The sequence below is a fragment of the Garra rufa genome, chromosome 4 (assembly GCF_049309525.1).
Source record: "Garra rufa chromosome 4, GarRuf1.0, whole genome shotgun sequence".
NCBI lineage: Eukaryota > Metazoa > Chordata > Actinopteri > Cypriniformes > Cyprinidae > Garra > Garra rufa.
Window position 1 is genome coordinate 42,238,132 of NC_133364.1, and position 20,740 is coordinate 42,258,871.

Consider the following 20,740-nt stretch of genomic DNA (forward strand, 5'->3'; position numbering starts at 1 on the left):
CGGCACCACAAACGTTACACCACTGTTTATCTTGTTATTAATATGATTTGATTTATGGTTCATATTCATAATCGTACAGTAACGTGCAAGTTTAAAGGGCGAAAAGCACTTTCGGTTTTCATTTGCATTACAATGCATAATATGTCTATTTAATTGTCGCGGGGTGGGGCGGGTTGTAAAAATACACACAGTACTGCGGGGCGGGCCAAATAATTTCATAATTGCGGGACCCGCGGGTTGAAAAAAAAACTCGACCCGCGCATCACTAAAATAAACTTAAAATAAAATTTTGGCCCAAGATATTTAAAAGATAATTGATATGTGAGGTTGATGAATGATAGGCAAATGTATTTATTTCCTGCCCGATATACCGTTATTAGGCCTACCTCAAGAACCGGTTGTTAACAATCTGTTCAATAATGACATGGACCATTTTTACCGTGACTGACTAAACTAAACAAAATTTTAGCCGACTAATCCCAGGGCTGCCAACTATCACGCATTCAGCGTGAGACTCACGCAATTGACACTTTTCACATGCTCTCACGCCACACATCCATTTTCTCACGCAGTCAAAAGCACCCTCAGTTAAAACTGCTGTGGATATCTCACTCCAAGCTGAACTCAAAAGTTGGCAGCCCTGCTAATCCTCTTCTCGCAGACTAACATTCAGTAAACTATTAAGGGGGCAGCACTAGTCGAGTGAAAGTGATGGCTGTCACCAGACTTTATTTTGCATATTTCATAATTACAGTATCTATACTATAGTTAGACCACATGCAAAACTTTTATTAAACTATTTCATATTGAAAAATGTTACTCAATCCTAGCGGTGCACCTTAACATTTACAAATTAAATGAGACACAAGTTTACAAATTCTGTTTTTAAATGAGAGCTGAACTTTAAGAAAAAAATTAAGCTGAAATTCTTTCAAAAAAAAAAAAAAAAAAAAGCTGCAGGAGGGCAAACGGAGCAGAAAAACACCCGCCAAAGACAAATGAATTGAGAAGATGTAGAGGACAGTTCATAGAATAGTTCAGCTTTAAGAATGAAAACCAACCTGTTTGTTCCTCAGTATCTTCTTGTTTGACTCTGAAATTTTCCTCAATCTTTATGTCTTCACTCTCCTCTTTAATAAATGCCATCTTGATAATAGTGTCACAAACTGGATCTCAGTTGCTCCACCGGGTGTTTTTTTTTTTTTTCTGTTTGGAAACGTTGCCCTGTTCAAGATGAGAATAATTAATAGAAATATAAAAAAAGAAAAAAATTCAATCTCTGTGTGCATCTCAATCAGCTCTAGTTCAGTAGTCAGTGCACTAGTAAGGGAATCAGAGTAATAGTTAATGGACTTAAATGATTTGATTTAACAAACATTCAAACCTTTTAACTTACTATTTCATTTTGATTAACATTTAATGATTATTACATTTAATCGATTACACACTTTAAAAATTGCTATTGTATTAAAAAGTTGTCATTACAACAACCAAACATTTGCAATTGTTTGTCAAAGTTGTCATTAATCATGTTTGTGTTTGTTCTCGTTGTATTGACTCGGTTTTGAGCAGCTGGTCTCTCAGCGAGCGGCGATTCGAAACAGTGAATCATTTTGTGAATAAACTGACTCAATTGACTCGGAGTTTGTAATTCGTGTTTCTGATCTGAATCACTAACAGAGAGAGAAACCAGCCGCTGTGTGGATGCGCTTTATTCTCATAAAATAACGTTCATTATAAGATCAAATATTACAATATAACACGCAATAATTATAAAGTTTAAATCGCCTGTAAACCATATAAAATAGACTGAACGCGTATGAATTTAGCACTTCAAATGATTAAGACTACAAACCTTTCTTCAACTGAAAGCATTCACTGATGCAGGAGCGCGCCGCAGCCTTATGACGTCACATCACCAGATCAAAAAATAAAAGTCCTGTTCACGCGCGTCTGTGTCTACAATCCAAAGAGTGCATAGATTGACATTTACAGTCAATGGTATTTAGAGTTTTTTTTTCTTGGTGAAATACACATTAAAATATATATAAAGAATGAAATGATAAAAATATTATTTTACTAAAATTTACAAATTGTGATATTTATATTTATAATTTTAATTAATTATTTATGAATTATTTTATTTTTCCAAAATGCATTCATTTATTCTTTCATTTATTCATTTATGTATTTCTGACAATGTTCATGTACACAATTGTTTCTTTCCATGTTCATTTAATATTTAGTTAATTTCATATTTATTTATGCATTGATGTTTACATTTATTTACATTTACATTTATTTTGTCAGCAAGGGAGATGCTCGAGGCCACAGTGTGACCCACCAAAAATGTTTTGTTTTTGCTTTGTTTGTACCAAAAAGGCAGAGATAAAGATAAATGACTGAAAATGTAAAGCATGTGAATGATATGCTAAACACACTTCCTAAGAGGATTCCAGGATTTTTTTTTTTTACCACTTCCAAAACAACCCCCTTTCAAAAATGTGGGGGCATCTGAATCCTCGAACATGCATTTAACATGATATGAAACATATATATATATATATATATATATATATATATATATATATATATATATATATATAAAAACATTTACATTTTCATTCCAAAGGTGAAGAAACAAATGACTTTATTAATTACCCAGTATCACTCTAAAAACAAATGGTGCTATATAGCACTAAAAGTGGTTCTTTGGCTCGTAATCATAGGGGAACCACTTTTAGTGCTATATAGCACCTATTTTAAAAGGTGCTACATAGCACCTATTTTAAAAGGTGCTATATGGCACCTTTGTCAAATGGTTCTATGTAGAACCATCAGATGTACCATATACAATCAATCGCCAGATTAATTTACAACCCGCAGATGGCACAATTACCCTGTAATTACATGGAACAAGAGTATATTTTCCAGTAATTTTAAAAAGCTTACGTATAGATGCACCAAATGTACGATTTATGCCTGGCACAGTAATAGAATAGATACCTGTTAACACCGTAACTTAGGTTTGTTACTGCAAATTTTAAAGGGTGAATTTAACTCTTTCAGTGTTAAAATGAAACACTTTGCCAGTGTATATTTGGATACCACCAGTAAAGTGTTAAACTAACACTTTTGAAAGTGTTAACATGTCTTCACATTCAGTGTTTTCAATACATTTAAAAAACACGCTTTTACAACAATTAAAACATCATAATGTCAAGGCAAATCAATACAAATGCACAAAATACAAATTCTTATTTGGTCCATATGTGCTTTTAATGTCATAAAGTTTGTAATGCTTACATTTATCAGCTTAAACAACAGTCTTTGCTAAGAGTTTGGACCTCGTTGGAGAGAGTAGTCTCATTCTTTGTTTTTTTCAGCATGACGAGATGTATTACTCTGCAGCTTTTAGCCAAGCTAGATAGCCACTCACATTTGCAGCATCACAAAAGTGCTCCAGTAAAATTGGAAAACTAAATAACAAAAATCTAAAAAACAGGATAATTTCACATCCATTTACCAGGTGAAATATCAGAGACAAGTATCAAGTACAGTCATCAAGTCACCGTTATTTATATAGCGCACTTTACAATGCAGATTGTCAAAGCAGGTTTACAGTGTTAAAAAGGGAAATAGTGTGTTGAAATAGTGTTCCATTCTCCTCTGGCCTGACAAAACCAGCAGTTTAAAACTAGGCTGCAACAAAGTCAGATTGAATTGAGGACTTGTCTGGTTCCTGTGGTCTTGTGCCAATGGGTGTGTAGTTGACGAGGTGTTCACTAGGGTGCAACCTGTCTCTAGGGCTCATTTTGTTGTCCTGGTCTCTGCTGACATTCAGGGCTGTAGAGGTCGTCTCTAGGTGCTGATCCACCATCTGGACTGGATCCGGACTGGATCCAGTGGACTGCAGTGACCATCTGATCTGGATACAGTCTGGATCTGGGTGTTTACGGTGGCCTCGGAATGAGAACAAAACAGACTGGTATTAGTGTAGATGCCGTTCTTTCTTATGATGCAACAAAGTCATAATTGCATACTGATCTCTCTCTGCATTGAAGATGGACTCCTATCAAAATGAATGTACATAAATGGGACAGCACATAAATAAATGACAGTGCAAACATACAAAAAACTTACATTTGATACATTTTTGGAAGGAGAGCAGACTCTTTATTATTATTGTTTAATAATCAAAACATTTGGCATGACGATCAATAATCTTAAAATATGCAGTTGTGGCTTACCCATGTATCTGGCATGTGTCCTAACAAAGCTCTTCTCATCCCACTTAGAGTATACTCTTCAAGCACATCATTGTCCGAGTGAAAGAATATCTCCCTGAGAAAAAAGTTTACGAGTGCACAACAAATAAATATAACTATAAATCAATATGACGTTCACAAATTGATTTTAAATCAGGTAAAACACGTAATACTTACGTTTCCCTGTTAAAAGCGACCTTCGCGTCAGCACCGCATCGCAATTCAAATCTGTGAGAAACATTTGGGCTGGTTTAGGCACAAACAGCATACAACTATCATCTTAAAGTAGTAATATCCTATATAATACATAATGTAAATGAGACAAAACACTTACTTTCTGTGTTTTTCTTGATCAAAACAACTTCACCGTCTGCTCCACATCATGATTGAAAGAAAATATCTCTGAAAAAAATGTTTAAGAGTGCACAAACGTCACTAAATATCACTATTAATCAATGTGATGTTATAAAATATGTATTTTAAATGAGGTAAAACACTTTCTACTTACATTTCCCTTTTAAAAGCGACCTCTGCATCAGCACCGCATAGTAATTCAAATCTGTGAGAAATGTTTAGATGCACAGAGCATATTAATATTGTCATAAAGTAACATTATACTTCACATAATGTTAGTGAGGTAAAACACTTACTTCCTGTGGTTCCTTGATAAAACCAGCTTCCCCGGCTGCTCTGCATTGGGAGTGAAAGAAAATATAGCTCTGAGAAAAAGTTTATAAGTGCACAACACAAAAATATTAATATAAATAAATATAACATTATAAAATACATATTTTAAATTAAGTAAAACACTTACGTTTCCCTGTTAAAAGCGACCTGTGCGTCAGCAGCACCGCATCTCAATTCAAATCTGTGAGAAACGTTAAGGCTCATTTAGGCGCGAACAGCATAACTTATGAATATCATAAAGTATTATTATCTTATAAAATACATATCGCAACAGAGATAAAACACTTACTTTCGGTGTTTCCGATGTGTTATGACATGTGTCTCCTTCGCATCGTGAGTCAAAGAAAATATCTCTGAGAAAAAGTTAGTAGGGATGTATACAGCACTCTGGTCTGTTCCGTATCGCGAAGTGAAAAAAATGTTGTTGAAAAAAGTTTAACCGCATACAGCACACACATGTCGTTATTAAACGATATGATATTGAAAAACACATTTGTGAGTAAGATTAAACGATGTATTTCGCTGTTTCCCGTCCTCATATGCTCCGCATCGCGAGCAAAAAAATGGCGTCTGTGAAAAATATTTCAGATGGGCAAGGCGCGCACACGAGCACATATCCCGGATGTGACTGATAACACCGGGCAGAGGGCGCTGTTTACACTAACTAGTGTTAATCTTCTAAAATTCAACACCACAAGTTTAACACTTTACTCTATAAATCCTTAACACCAGGATTTTAACACAAGATTTTGCTGGTTGTTATGCCCAAATACCAAAACGTAGTTTCTCCCTACATGCTTTAATAGGTACACCATAATTACAGAAACGCACACCGTAAATTCAGTTTTGCTTACCTAGTTCTTTGCAGGTTGCATATCTGGTTTGTTACCCCCTAATTGTCCAAATTAAACATATTGTTCTCTTATATAGCCTACATGTTCGTTCTATATAGGTACACTATAATTACAGAAACATACACCCTTTAATTCAGTTTACTTCATTCTTTGCTGTTTGTAATCTAAAGTGTTTCCTTTTTAAGTTTGTGATATTATGTCGGTATAGGCTAACTGACTTCGCGCACACCTACTGTAAAGTCTCTTATCAGTTTACATTAATTTAAAGACTACAGCCGATCACCATGTTTTAGATTTTTCTCTTATCCTCCTATCACACAATTTTAGCTGCAACTGACAGCTCTTACTGTCTTGTTGCTTCCCACCACCACCCCATTATCCTCCTTATATTTTAAATGTTATTTCACTTGCATGTTAATTAATATATTTACTACAATGGCAAAATGTCTTCAATCACTTTTATGCTTTTCTAAGGTCAAAAGGACTTGTGGGAAATATTTCCTTATGGGGGCTTTAGGGGCAAAAAGATCTTCAGTAAATAAACTGAATGTTACTGTTGTTTTTAATCCTTTCCCCAACTGAACAGTTTAAGAGAGAGTTAGAGATCCTTATCAAGAGGCTTAACAGGTTCTTTGTATGGCAGTGGTGCTATAGCACCTTAACGATCCCAAAGAACCACTGAAGAACCGCTGAAGAACCAGACAGGGGCTTGACCGGTTCTTTATACACTAACGAGCTATATAGCACCACAATCACACCAAAGAACCGCTGAAGCACCATTTTTTTTCTGTGTGTACCTTGGTTTGTTGGTTTGTTTCCAGTGTGTTCTTTGTCAGTTTTCTCTTAACCTTTGTTGGCTTTTTCTTAACTTTTGCTTTCTCCCTCTCCAACGCCTCCTTTTCGGGGGTGTCTGTCAGGATGGCCGATTTGCGTTTTTTCCTACCGTTTGCTTTTGTTAACTTCCGTGGTCCTGCTCTGGGGTGAGGTCTAACAGTCTCAGGTGAGAACTCCGCTTGCACTGGAGGAACTGCAGAAGGAGCAGAAGTCCCAGCTTGCACTGGAGGAACTGCAGAAGGAGCAGAAGTCCCAGCTTGCTCGGGAAGAACTGGTGGTGGTGGCCGGTCTGTCACCAAAGATGGTGCAAAATCACTGTCGTTGAATTTATCATGGTTATACGGCCAAATTCCAGTGCTGCTAAAGCCATTCTGCACATTGACTGCTGTTCCAGCCAATGGGAGGGCCAGCCTAACAATTCCAAGAATGTCGTAGATGGACATCGTCAGGCCTGGGTGGCTTCTCATCCAGGTATCGCAAAATGCGTTGACATGGCGTTTTAGGGGGCCATAAACAGTACGATCCAGTGGCTGTAATTTGTGGGAACAATGGGGTGGGAAAGATAACATGACAATCCCATTTTTTCTGCAAAAGTCTATTCCTCTTACAGAAAGATGTGAGGAATGATTATCAAGAACCAAGAGGACTTTGGCATCCAATGAGGCCCTGGTGTGGTGGTGGAAATGCTCAAGAAACTGAAGGAAATGGTCCTCCAACATCCACCCTGATTTATTGGCAGCTCCAATGCATCTAGGCGGGCCATCACGGATAAAATGATCCTTGAAGTTAACCCGCGGGAATATGAACATGGGTGGAATCATGTTTCCGAATGCATTGCCTGCACATGCAACTGTTACCAGTGTTCCTCTCTCTCCGGAGGTTACTGCCCCCACTTGTCTGACGCCGCGCCCAGCAACAACATTTTCTGGCTCTTGGACAGTTGTGACCCCGGCCTCATCCATGTTCCAGATGTCCTTTGCTTCAAATTTGTATTTGTCAAGGACATTGGCAAGATTTTCATAAAACAAGGACAAATTGTGACGGTTGAAGCTCGTGTTCCGTGTGAGACTAGTAGCTTGAGGGCACCATATAGACAGACGGGGCTGTCTTTTCATGAACCCCATAAACCAATCCCTGCCAGCCAGGGAGCACTCATTCCAGGTTTCAGGGTAGGAGCACTTGTAATGGACAGCCAGTTGGAAGGCCAGTCGACGAACCTGCAAAATGGATGGAATACTTTATCTTATCTTATTATTTCACAACCTCATATTCTTATACAATTCTCCCTACCAGCCCTCCTTTTAAGCCTACACTCTGCTTTACCTTTCTCATGCTTACCTCTTTACTGCTGAGACCATAGAAAAGGTCAGCTGCCCTTTTTAAGTATTCTGCCAGGCTATCTTCCTGTTGGGCTGAGAAGACCCTCCTGGGAGTCCAGTAACCTGTCCTCATCTCCTCTCCTGGACCTAGCCTCTCTCTCTTTTTTATATATAGCGGTAGAGGGTTGTGTGGCAAATGGAATATTGTTTTGCCACAGACCTCACTGTTCTGCCTTCAGTAGTTACTACATCAGCAGCTAAGGATAGAATAGGTAGAGGGACCCCTATCTGTTTTCCTTTTCCTGTCTCATGGCATACTGAAAAAAAAAAACAGAACAGAAAATGTACCTACACTGCAGCCTAGTTTGACTTTTAAAAAAGTAATTGGCAGAAATACAAAGAGGAGACATCTGGCTATTGAAATATGTTCTTTATCAAACTACTGAATTGCCTTTTATATCTATTTTATCTAATTGTCATTAATGTTGCCATGAGGGACAGCCCTAACTGCCCCCCCATATACATTATATATAGGCTAACGTTTGTGTATATATGTCTATATATAAAATACATATATTATTTTGAAACCCAAAATAAATGAGGCTCAAACATTATTAACAAACATGCGTGTTTATTTGAACACTTCCGTCAGTGAACAAGCAGCCTACAAAACGCTTAAATAAATCAAATAAATAATACATTTAAATCTGTAACTAGCTTAAATAATAATGTTAAATAGGCTATTAAACAAACATTCGTTGCAAAAATGTGTAAAACCTCGCCTGGACCTTGTCCGACAGCTCATCAGAATTACTGTCCCGAGTCCGACTGGACCTTTTTTCTCTTTCCTATTACACAGCTGCTGTTTTTAATAGCAAAGTGATTACATTTATTTTCGTTTATTTAGTTTATAAAGTAAATTTAGAAATATATTTGGAACAATTTTTACTTGTTGAATTCAAGTTTTTGTTTTTTAAAGTAATGACCAAGCGGCAGATTAATTTAGCCCTCTCAAGTAATCACGATTTCAATTAATTTTAAAACTTAAAGCATATCACAATATTAGTTTAATCGTTTAACCTAAATGTGTGCTATCCCAGCTAACAATTTTTGGTTCCCAGAACGTTCTGGGAACGTTAGTTTTTGGTTCCCTGAACGTTCCCGGAAAGTTTTCTTTACGTAACTAGAACGTTCCCTTTAGGTTAAGGCGGGCGTACACGGTGCGATTTTTGAGGTCGTACGAGCTCGCATGCGATTTTTGTGGTTATCGGAGGGAATCGTCTCTTCTCGTATGGTCGGGGCTCGTATGGTGTATGACAACTTACGAGACGAGCAGAGTGCCTTACGAGCACTTCACGACCTCACGATCATTTTTAAACATGTCAAAAAACTTCGGGAGCTGTCGGATTGAAGACGTGACATGTGTGCTGTTGAACGAGCTGATTTGTTGAGCAAACTGCAAATGACCAATCAGAAGCTAAAGAAAACCACAGAAGAAGATGAATGACAGCGCCACACAGTGACTTGGACTATTGAGAAAGAGGATAAACTCGCTGAACTTTGGCAAGAACAGAGAGCGCTGTATGAGGTATCGATCGGTGATCGATCACCTATTGTTTGCTACAGCTATTGCTAGCAAAAGTGGTGGCCAACTAGCCCCCTCGACGTGCATAATACTACGTTAAAACATACATTACAATGCTGTAGCATTGCAGTTCCAGTGTCTTTAATGCATATGCTTGTTAGCACTGCTGTAGAGGTGAAGTTTTGTCAAGTTTGCAACGAGTGTACACACGCAATGGTGATCACACGGTTCCTGCATGTGTAGCAAAGTGTCACAGCTCATATTTTTTATATGCAGTTATGAGATAGACAGAGAGCAGTTGTATTGAACAGTACAAACACAGTATATTATACACAGCCTTCCTCTCAGAATGTGATTGCCTCGGAAATCGGCAGGTTTTAAAATCGTGCCGTGTACCACTGCGTCCGTAAAAAAAGTCACTTGTGACGTGTGCGTGACCATACGGTCTTCCGACTGTCCGAATTCGCACCGTGTACGGCCGCCTTTAGGGGAACGTTCTAGTTACATAAAGAAAACTTTCCTGGCTAACCAATAGGGAACGTTCTATTTATGTTCCTAGAAGGTTCCCTGAAGGTTCCCAGAACGTTCTCCTAACCTCTTCACTCCAGTACCGCTTCTGTTCGTCAGCACTCCCGTGTCCCAGAGTAAGCGGCATGGAAGGCGGACGGATGTGAATCTCAATAATCACTACTACACACCATGTCTTGTTTTAAACCATTTTTTAATCATTACAGATAATCAGAGCACATTTAACCATCATAAGGAGCATAAATGAGACTAAATGTAATGTTATGTTATGCTATACTATGTTAGATTTAGTTAATGTAAGATGTAGAAGTACCATACCATAAAACAACCCAGATTTTGTTTATTGAAGCACCAAATAACATGACTTCAACAAAATATTACGATGACGATGGGGTGCTTCCCTCGTCTGGACACTAAACGAAAACGTCTCGGTTAACATTATGTTTTCTTCAATAAGACGTGTCAAATCTCCCTAAAATAACAATATTTACTCTCGTATATATATTACTTATAAGTAATTATCCATTAAAGAGATCAATCAACGAACTTTAGTCAGTCAGTAAAACGAAATGACCGTTATTTTTTAAATTACGCGAGCGCGCCGCTTTATGATGAGGACAGGAGAAAGCGCGTGATGGAGAAAGCGCGTGCTGGAGTAAAGAAATAAATAGTGTTTATAATATGATTTTCAGACACTTCACCTTGGCTTGTTTTAGCTATAAAATTATAAATTATATTATCATTATAATGCGGTTTGACCACTTTGATGTCATTTATTAAAAGCTTATCTCGGGACTTCCGGTTATGGCGAGGTGCTAAGAGGTCGTAACTTTTTAGCTCTGCTGCTACTTTGTGATTAATCCTACAATACCAATCAGAATTGTATTTAAAGTCAAGCAACACGAATATAAAAGCATAGGGTGGTAAAATGGCACGCAAAGGTGCCAAGAAAGACAAGAAAAAGGCAAGAAATGAAGATGAATATTCCGAGGGTGAAGAAACCACCGACGCCATGGTAGCTGGAGACGGCCCTGACGAAGATGATGACGAAGTAGTAACTTCGGGTGGAAATAACAAAGATATTATGAAAGCTATAATGTCCTTGAAAAGTGGACTTTATAAGAAAATCGATGGAGTCCAAGCAATAATTACGAAGATAAGTAAGGAGATAAAGGAATGCACAGGGCGTATAGCACAAGCTGAGCAACGCATTTCGGATACAGAAGATAACGTCAGTGGGCTGTTATCCAGAGTGAGCACGTTGGAAAATACTGTTAAAACGCTTTCAACCAAAGTGGAAGATTTGGAATGCAGAAGTCGACGGAACAACATAAGACTGGTGGGCCTGCCGGAGAAAGCAGAGGGCCAGGACACAGTAACATTTTTGGAGAAGTGGATACCAGAGGCTCTAGGATTGGAATCGCGGGAATCTCTGCTAATTGAGCGGGCTCACAGAATCGGCACTCTGACAAATAGCGGCTCGCGAACAACACGCCCGAGGACACTGATTATGAAGTTCCTGAACTTCAGAGACAAGGAGCGAGTGCTAAGAGCAGCCAGAGTTAAGGGGAATGTTCTTTACAATAACGAACAAGTCCGTTTTCATCCAGACCTCTCCGCCGGCATACACAAGATGCAGCGCGACTATGATGATGTGCGGAAAAGGCTGCGAGACAAGGGAATTCATAAGCACAGAATTATCTTTCCAGCACGGCTCCTGCTGACACACGGGGAAAGATCCTACACCTTCCAAACTCCGGCTGAAGTAGACAAATTTGTCCAGTCTCTTTGAAGGATCAAGACGAGCCTACCGATGTAAGAGACTAACATCAGTAAAATGTGACGGCATTTTTGGCTATTTCATTTTATGTAATTTTCAAACGAGAGAACGAAACAATTATTTTTGCGTAATGTTCTCTGTTAAACCTGGCTATTCATTTTTTTTTTTCCTGACCGCTATGTTTATTCTCATGGTTAAAAACAATTAAAATGTGCCTGGGGTGGAAAAGGAAAACATGGCCATGATACACATTGAAATATTGGACTTTTTGACATTTGCAAGGTACGTTAAACCCACAAAGAACTTTACATGGCCAATAGCAGTATTGTTTGATTTATTTATTTTATTTTTTGTTAACCCTTCAGCTCAACCACTCAGGTATGTCATTATTATATTTTTATGTTCCTGAATGTTCCAATATATTAATCGTTTTAATGGTTATGTTTACAAATGTTGCACAGTTCTGTACAACTATGTGAAAATATAGGTAGAGTAGTACTTGATAATAGCAGAGTGAGCTAAAGAGAAGGAAATAATCAAAAGCGAGAGACAGACGGCTCTTTGTATTGCGTAGACCTGTATCTGTCATAAGCGGTTGGTATAAGGCGTGTGTTTTTTTTTTCTTTTTTTTTTTTTTTCTTTTTTTCTTGTTATATGTGGTGTGTTTCCATCAAACAAGCAAATCTTTAAGGTTCTATTAGACAACTAATGTCAAGTAGCTTGAAGGTGAAGTTTACTTCATGGAACTGTAGGGGTTTAAACAAAATTTTAAAGGTTAAACAAGTGATGAACAGGATAAAATTCTTGCAATCAAAAATTATTTTCTTGCAAGAAACTCATCTATTGAGTGGGGATATTTCTAAAATAAAAAGAATATGGCAAGGTCAGGTGCTGTCTGCCCCCTATACCACCCATGCTAGAGGTGTTATAATACTAATTCATACATCTGTTCCTTTACAAATTAAAAATATAATTAAGGATCCTGCAGGTAGATACATCATAGTCCAGGGTATGCTGTTATTTGAAAATATAAATCTGATAAATGTTTATGGACCTAACGAAGATGACCCTAAATTCTATAACAATTTGTTTCTGACTGTCTCCAATCTCCCAGGGCAATATATAATTGCTGGTGATTTTAATTGTACGTTAGATCCAGCAAGAGATAGGTCATCAGGTTTAGATAATACTCACATTAGATCAAGAAAGACAATAAATAGTTTTATTAAAGAATTAAATTTGTTGGATATATGGAGACATAGTAAACCAAATGCAGTAGAATACTCTTGTTATTCCAGCACTTATAAAGCTTACTCACGTATAGACTATTTTTTGGTTTCAGCACAACTTGTTTCAAAAATTGATGACTGTAATTATAGTAGTATAGTAATATCGGACCATGCAGCTATATCACTCACTTATACAGATACTAAACTAGTGAGGGATTCACCAAAATGGCGCCTTCAACCAGGTTGGCTAACAGACCCCACATTTATAGATTTTTTAGATAAACAAATTGACTTGTATTTTATATGTAATACTTCTCAAACATCTGCTAACATAAGGTGGGAGGCATTTAAGGCCTTTATTAGGGGTCAAATAATCAGTTTTACCAGCTCAAAGAAAAGGAGTACACAATTGGAAATGAAAACATTAGAGGAAAAAATAAAAAAACTTGAAACAGATCTCTACAATAACAAACCTAACCCCATAGACGCAAATGCACAATTACTCCTTCTTAGGTCACAGTACAATGAATTGTCGGCTAATAAAGCAGCAATTCATTTACTGAAACTTAAACAATCCTATTACGATCAGGGGGAAAAACCTGGGAAACTTTTAGCATGGCGTATCAAACAACAACAAACAGAAAGGTCTATTAATTACATTGAAGATTCAAGTGGTAGAACTATAGTAGATCCTATAGAAATTAATGAGGCCTTTAAAGTATTCTATGAGAAATTGTATAGCTCTGAGGGTATTCCCAGACTCGATAAACAGACACAATTTCTAAATAACCTTAATATTCCTAAAATTTCAGAAAATGAAAGTAAAGCATTGGACGGAGAATTAACAAAAATAGAAATTGCAGAAGCAATTAACTGTATGCAGGCGGGGAAAACGGCAGGTCCAGACGGCATACCTATAGATATTTATAAAAAATTTCAGTCTAAATTAATTTCACCTCTTTTGGAGATGTTCCAGGAGTCCTTTAGGAATGGTCTTCTTCCTACATCCATGAGGAGTGCCCTAATAACTTTACTTCCGAAACCGGGAAAACCAAATATAAAATGTGAAAATATGCGCCCAATAAGCCTTTTGAATTCAGATACAAAAATACTTAGCAAAGTTCTTGCAAGAAGATTGGAGGGCTTACTCCCTCGGGTGGTGGGAGAAGACCAAAATGGTTTTATTCAAGGGAGACAAGGCTTCCATAATGTCAGACGAGTGCTCAATATTTTACATAGCCAGAGAGGAGCGAAAGACACAGCTCTACTCTCTCTTGATGCAGAAAAGGCCTTCGACCGCGTCGAATGGCATTATTTATTTGAGGTGCTCACTCGCTTTGGCTTTGGAGATACATTTTGTAAATGGGTTAGATTACTTTGTACGGGGCTCACTGCCGAAGTTTTAACCAATAATGTTGTTTCTAAACCCTTTAGCATATCTAGGAGTTGCCCACAGGGAAGTCCTCTATCACCTTTATTATTTATCCTCGCAATAGAACCATTCGCCATAGCGGTGAGAATGCATAATGCCATTTATGGAATTCGAGAGAGCCACCTGGAACATAAATTAGCATTTTTTGCAGACGATGTAATTTTGTTTCTAAAAAATCTAAGTAGCTCTATTCCTGCACTCCTGGATCTTATTGAAACTTTTGGAAAAATATCTGGATATAAAGTCAATCACTCCAAATCATCTATAATGTTACTTAATGAATCAGAGAGAAAAAATAGCCAAGATTATGCTTCTATCTTCAATCCAACGGATAATTTTACATATCTGGGTGTTAAAATTGTGAATGAGGTGAATAAGATAGCTCAGATAAATTATGACCCAATTTTGGCAGCTACTACGTCGTCAATAGAACGTTGGACATCTTTACCCATCTCAATGATTGGCAGGATAAATATCCTAAAAATGAATATACTCCCTAAATTTCTTTATTTGTTCCAAAATATCCCCTTACCACCTCCCTCATCGTTGTTTACTAGAATTAAGAAATTGTTTACCAACTTTATTTGGCAAAATAAACGTCCCAGACTTCGTCTAACTCTATTATACCTACCATTTGATCGAGGAGGACTTAAATGTCCAAACATTCAGTGGTATTACTGGGCAGCGCATCTGCGTACAATCATGTTTTATTTTTCTTCTGAAAACCCTCCTGCCTGGATGGATTTGGAATCCTGTTCTGTTACACCACGAATACCACTGCACTTATACCTGTACTCAGCAGACCACAAATATCTAAGAAAAAACACAGAAAACCCTATTGTACTGAACATGATCAATATTTGGTTTGATTCTTGTAAATATTTGAATATAAATTCCTCCTGGTCACGTTTCAGTCCTATTTGGGGTAATGTTAATTTTAAACCAGGAAAAAGTGATGCAGGATTTCGAACATGGGCTGAAAAAGGGTTAAGGAAAGTACAAGATATGTACAATGAGGATGAAGTATTTATGTCCTTTGCAGCAATTTCAAACAAATATGACATTCCAACGACCCATTTTTTTAAATATCTTCAATTTAGGAGTTTTATAGCCTCATCTCAAAATCATTCATTAGATATCCCTAACATTTCCTCATTAGAGGCAGCAATCATAGGACACTGTTATGATAAAGGATCAATCTCCTCTTTGTACGAATTGTTCGTATCTGGCTCTAACGAATCCTCAATATCAAAACTAAGGTTATGGAAAGAAGATATAAATGATGAAATATCTCTAGAGGATTGGAATGAGGCATGTAAGAAAGCTCAGATGCAAACAATCAACAGTAGCCTGAAACTCATACAGTACAAATGGCTAATGCGAACATACATAACTCCTGCTATATTGCACAAGTTTAATGATAATATTCCAGATACCTGTGTAAAGTGTAATGAGGTAAGAGGTACACTGTACCACTGTATATGGGAATGTGTGAAAGTGAAACCCTTTTGGCAAGGTATTATTGAAATGGTTGACCAAATTTTATCAAAGAAATTACCACTGGATCCTAAGATTTTTATCCTGGGTATATATCCTGTCAGCCCTCTCTTACAAAGCAAAGAGGTCAGATTCATAGAAATGTGTATTTTACAAGCTAAACGTATTATTGCTCTTAATTGGAAAAATATAAATGAACCTAGAATTGGAAAGTGGATTAAAGAAATGGCGTCTTATATGTCAATGGAAAAGATCACATACATTGTCAAAAAGAAACAAAATGTGTTTGAAGATATCTGGAGACCTTTTAATAACTTCCTAAAGTACAATGTAAATGTTGGCAGTCTGCTACAACAAGAACAAGCTCTGAAGGAGTAGGGTAGTATTATGGTCTAAACATAGACTTGGGAAACACTCATTACCTGATTTAAACATCTATTATTATTATTTTTTTTTTTCATTTCATTTTTCATTTAAAGTATTTATTTTTATTAAGTTTTTCTCTTTTTTTTTCAGGGAATGGGTTGATGGGAGGGAGAACAGGGTGTAAAATGTTTGCTGTGTCTATATGATTATTATTATGTAACTGCAATCTGTTGTGATATGCAAACTGAAAAAAGTAATAAATATATTGTACAAAAAAAACTAATATGACAGATGAAACAAAAGACAAATAAATTAATTATTTTTAATTTCAAGAGTTTTTTAATTTAGTCTTTCTTTCATAAGAACAATTGAATTACATTGAATTTGCTTTTTTTATTATGTTTAGATTACAATCATTACAGGCTTAAGGCAGAAATAAACAGAACATAAGTTCACTGTCCATATCAATTGTTGAGGAATGGCGTGGGGAATGAAACTGAAACACTGGCCAATGTAGTGTTGGAGGTTTTATGGCTACATTTGCGCAGCCTGTGGCCAATCTTCACTGGTTGCTCATTCCACCAGTAAGAGCAGAGTGTGAAGATTGACTGGTCACTCAGTGGTTCAATTGTACTCTGAAGGTGGTGCCATGTATCAGGAAGATAATGCACCAATACACACAGCAAGACTGGTGAAAGAGTGGTTTGATAAACATGAATGTTTTAATATTTTCCATCGCTTCGACCTCAAGAATCAACCAAAGCACATTCATATAATCCCAAGAAAGGAAATTCCATTTAAATAAAAATTTATCATCTCACCTACAGGATTGAGTACATGGTCAGTTGCTCTGACAATTCTTGGCAATGTCCTCAACTGCTCATTCAGGTCCGGTCTTTTAGCTCGGTCAGAATAATTTCCAGTTTCCAGATTATAAAAAAAAAGTCTTTATTTTAAGAGGTTCACTGTTCTGCAAGAGGAATGGCTCCAAATCCCTACTACTATGCAGGACTTGTATTTGACATTCACTTTGAAACTCAAAGTTGTTTATTATTACATGAATAATGATCTGTCTAAATACTTACTTTGAGTGGCTGGAAGGTGAGCAATAAAATGAAAATGATGAAAATCTGTCATTTTTATTCTTTAGTTCATCATCATCAAAAGCAAGGGAGATGGCATAGTCCTAGTTTCTGAATTGCTGACACCAGGTTGGCTGCATTGTCTGTCACCATGACAGCAACTGAATCAGTAAGACCCAGTCCGATATCAGCTCTGACAAAGCCTCTTTGATGTTGTCAGCTGTATATGATTTGGGAAACTTCGATACTCCCAGCTCAGTGTTGCTATCAGTGTAGTGGCATGTGACCCCCAGATAGGACTCCATAGTGAGGGAGGTCCACATATCAGCTGCGAGTCAGACAGATGGGATGTTCTTTACTTGTGCCATAGCCTTTTTCTTCTCTTCTCAGTATTTGTGTCTGACCATTATCTTCATAGTTTTTCATCATGTTGTTAAGAGTGTCATCAAGCTCCTTCTTTCTTGCTAATAATACACAGTACAATTCATTATTGGCAGAGTAATTCAAAGTAACCCCTTCAAAATCAGCCCATGGTGTGTTTAAATAGGTAACATAAAATGTTATCTTTTTATAAACGTGCATTGGCAATAAAAAGTCTGCACACCCCTTGGAGTTCAGATGATTACAATATATTGTAGATGTAGACACAATTCAGTAGTGTTTGTTTATAGTTAGCTTTTAATCCATAGTCTATATGTATACCATAATTATAATATAACAATCTAACCAGCTAATGGTTACTAAAATACATAGGTGCGCAAAGGACCCAAATTTCATAAACACAGGTTATTTTACACACAAAGGTGGATACAATATGTATACAGGTCAGTGTAAAAGACATGAATATGACAAACATGGAATGGGTTGACTTCTTCATAGGCTAAACAATGGGTGTTCTAGCAAATGGCTTTGAAACTTTGGCTACGCTTTTAGTGATTTCTTTATACAATTATATTCAGTGTTATTATATTCCACCACATAAATAATTGGAAGAGAATATGAAAACTTCAAAAGGGTAACTTTTCTTGCATTTGTATTAGTTTATCACTAACTTATTTATTTTTTTCAGTTATTTGTGGATAGTATACAGTCTTTATTGCTCAAAAGAAATATTAATTATTAGAATTCATTTTACTTTCTCCAGTTGGTGCAGAATGGTGCTCTGTTGTAGGAGTCTCATTGGCCAGAGCATTGAGTACTTGGAGCGCAGATGGCGAGGCACTGATGATGTGTAATTGTAATAATATAAAGTTTGATCACATATTAAGCATGACCCTTTATTAGGAGTGTCCAGACTGAAGTGTTCCCACACTTGAGAACGGGGTCTCTTGCGTGCATTTTCCATATTGATATTAAACAAACAATGTGAGCTGAGGACGGTGTTCACAAGGAAGGTGTTTACAAGAAGCAAACAAGTTTGTAGTTGAGGAAGGACTTTTATTCTTTTTGGGACAGTGGTTGAGCCCGCAAGGTGTTTTAATTTACATTAATACAACAGACATTAGTAAAAAAAAAACATAGGCATGACAATTATGGATATAATTATAACATTGGAATAAATGGACAGCGGGTATGGGACAGCGCAATAGACGCGCTCTGAGTTCGCGCTCTGAGGTAACAAAGCTTAATTTCCACAGGTCACGTGACGGCCTCATTTCAAGCAATGCTCCGGAACACTGTTTCAAAGCACTAGCGTGTCGAAAACTGGTTTGATAAATGCTATGAAAAGATCAGACTGCAGAGGCTGTGATGGGGCCTGCCAAAAAAATGCCATAAAGTTTACAGTGATGGTGGAAAAAAATTTAGTCGTGCAGAATCTTGTGAAGTTAAGAAGACCATTGTTTAGGGACATTCAGTTGAATATTTCATTCAAGTTTGTATATGAGGTGACTGAAACCAATCATATGTATGCTGTAAACACTGACTCATTTAAAAGAAAATGCATAATGGTAAAATTACAGGACAGTATATTTGTCGTGCCCCTCCCAAATAATGTATAAAGGGTCTGAATGGTGTGTACAGTAGAGCCGAACTGGGTAAGAATAACTGAATCTAGTTTTACCATCTGAAACATGCTCTTCATTAGAATAAATAATTTAAATGTGCTTTAAGTTAACTGCTTTCTTGTGCTATACAGAAATGTTAGACAAATCCTTTGCATACTGTAAGTGTATTTTAGATACTCAGTGTAATCAAATGTATATTTTTGCACTTTTAAAAAGTATACTTTTCAGAATTTAAGTATGAAAAATGTACTCTTTCAATACAATTAAGTACACTTCTTTTTTCACAAGGGAAATTATGCGATATTTCAAACTTTTAACCCATGGGAGAAAATTCCCAATTCCATAAAAAAAAAAGCCAACCCTACATATGTCACGGGGGCGGTGGACTGAATCGAATGACCCAACCGCCCCCGTCCGTCTTTACACACCACCACCGCGAGGAGCCGACACCACAGGCCCGCAACAGATGGACAAAACAGACGGGAGAAAATGATTTCCCAAGGAATAACAATCTTTATTGAACACAATTTATCAATGAACTCAGACGTAATGGACTTCAACGTCTTCCAGGTCTTCTTTCCACTACAGGTAAATACCTTCGTCAGTGCACAGTAATTGAACAGTAATCCAACAGCTTACTTCACCAGCGATACTGCATACTTCAGGACTCAGACGGTAGGTAGGGAGGTAAGGTTTCTTTTCAGTACAGAATCAGGGCCGCTGCTGGCCAAATGGGTGCCCTAAGCAGAAATTTACTTTTGTGCCCCCTCCCCCAAATATTACGGAAGTTATTTTTGGTCAAAAAGGTAAATAAAGAGCGAAATAGCAAGATCAAGAGCAAGAGTTTTATCAACAAAAAAGAGTTGCATCCAATGGCTATGATTTTATTAATGCAGTTGTCTGATTGATTTAATAATCTCAGAATCATACAAAAAGGAAATTAGGCAGTTTTACTATGATAAAAACCATGGTTATCTGCCTTTTTATCATCATATCCATGCTTGTAAATTGTGTTTTATAGAATATATAATATTTGTGTCTGTATTTTTGTAAATATATTTTTATTCTGTGTTTTTACCTGTACATGCACTGTACATGTGGCAGACTTTGACAATAAAGCAGACAAGGGTTATGATGTCCACGTATTTTTGTTGAGGAAATGATAGGAACGATTATGTGGACATTTTAATTAAATGTTTGGTCAATATTAAACAAGGAATTCGATCATCATGTAAGTGTAACAACTGCATTTACCAGGCCTTTGGTGCCCTTT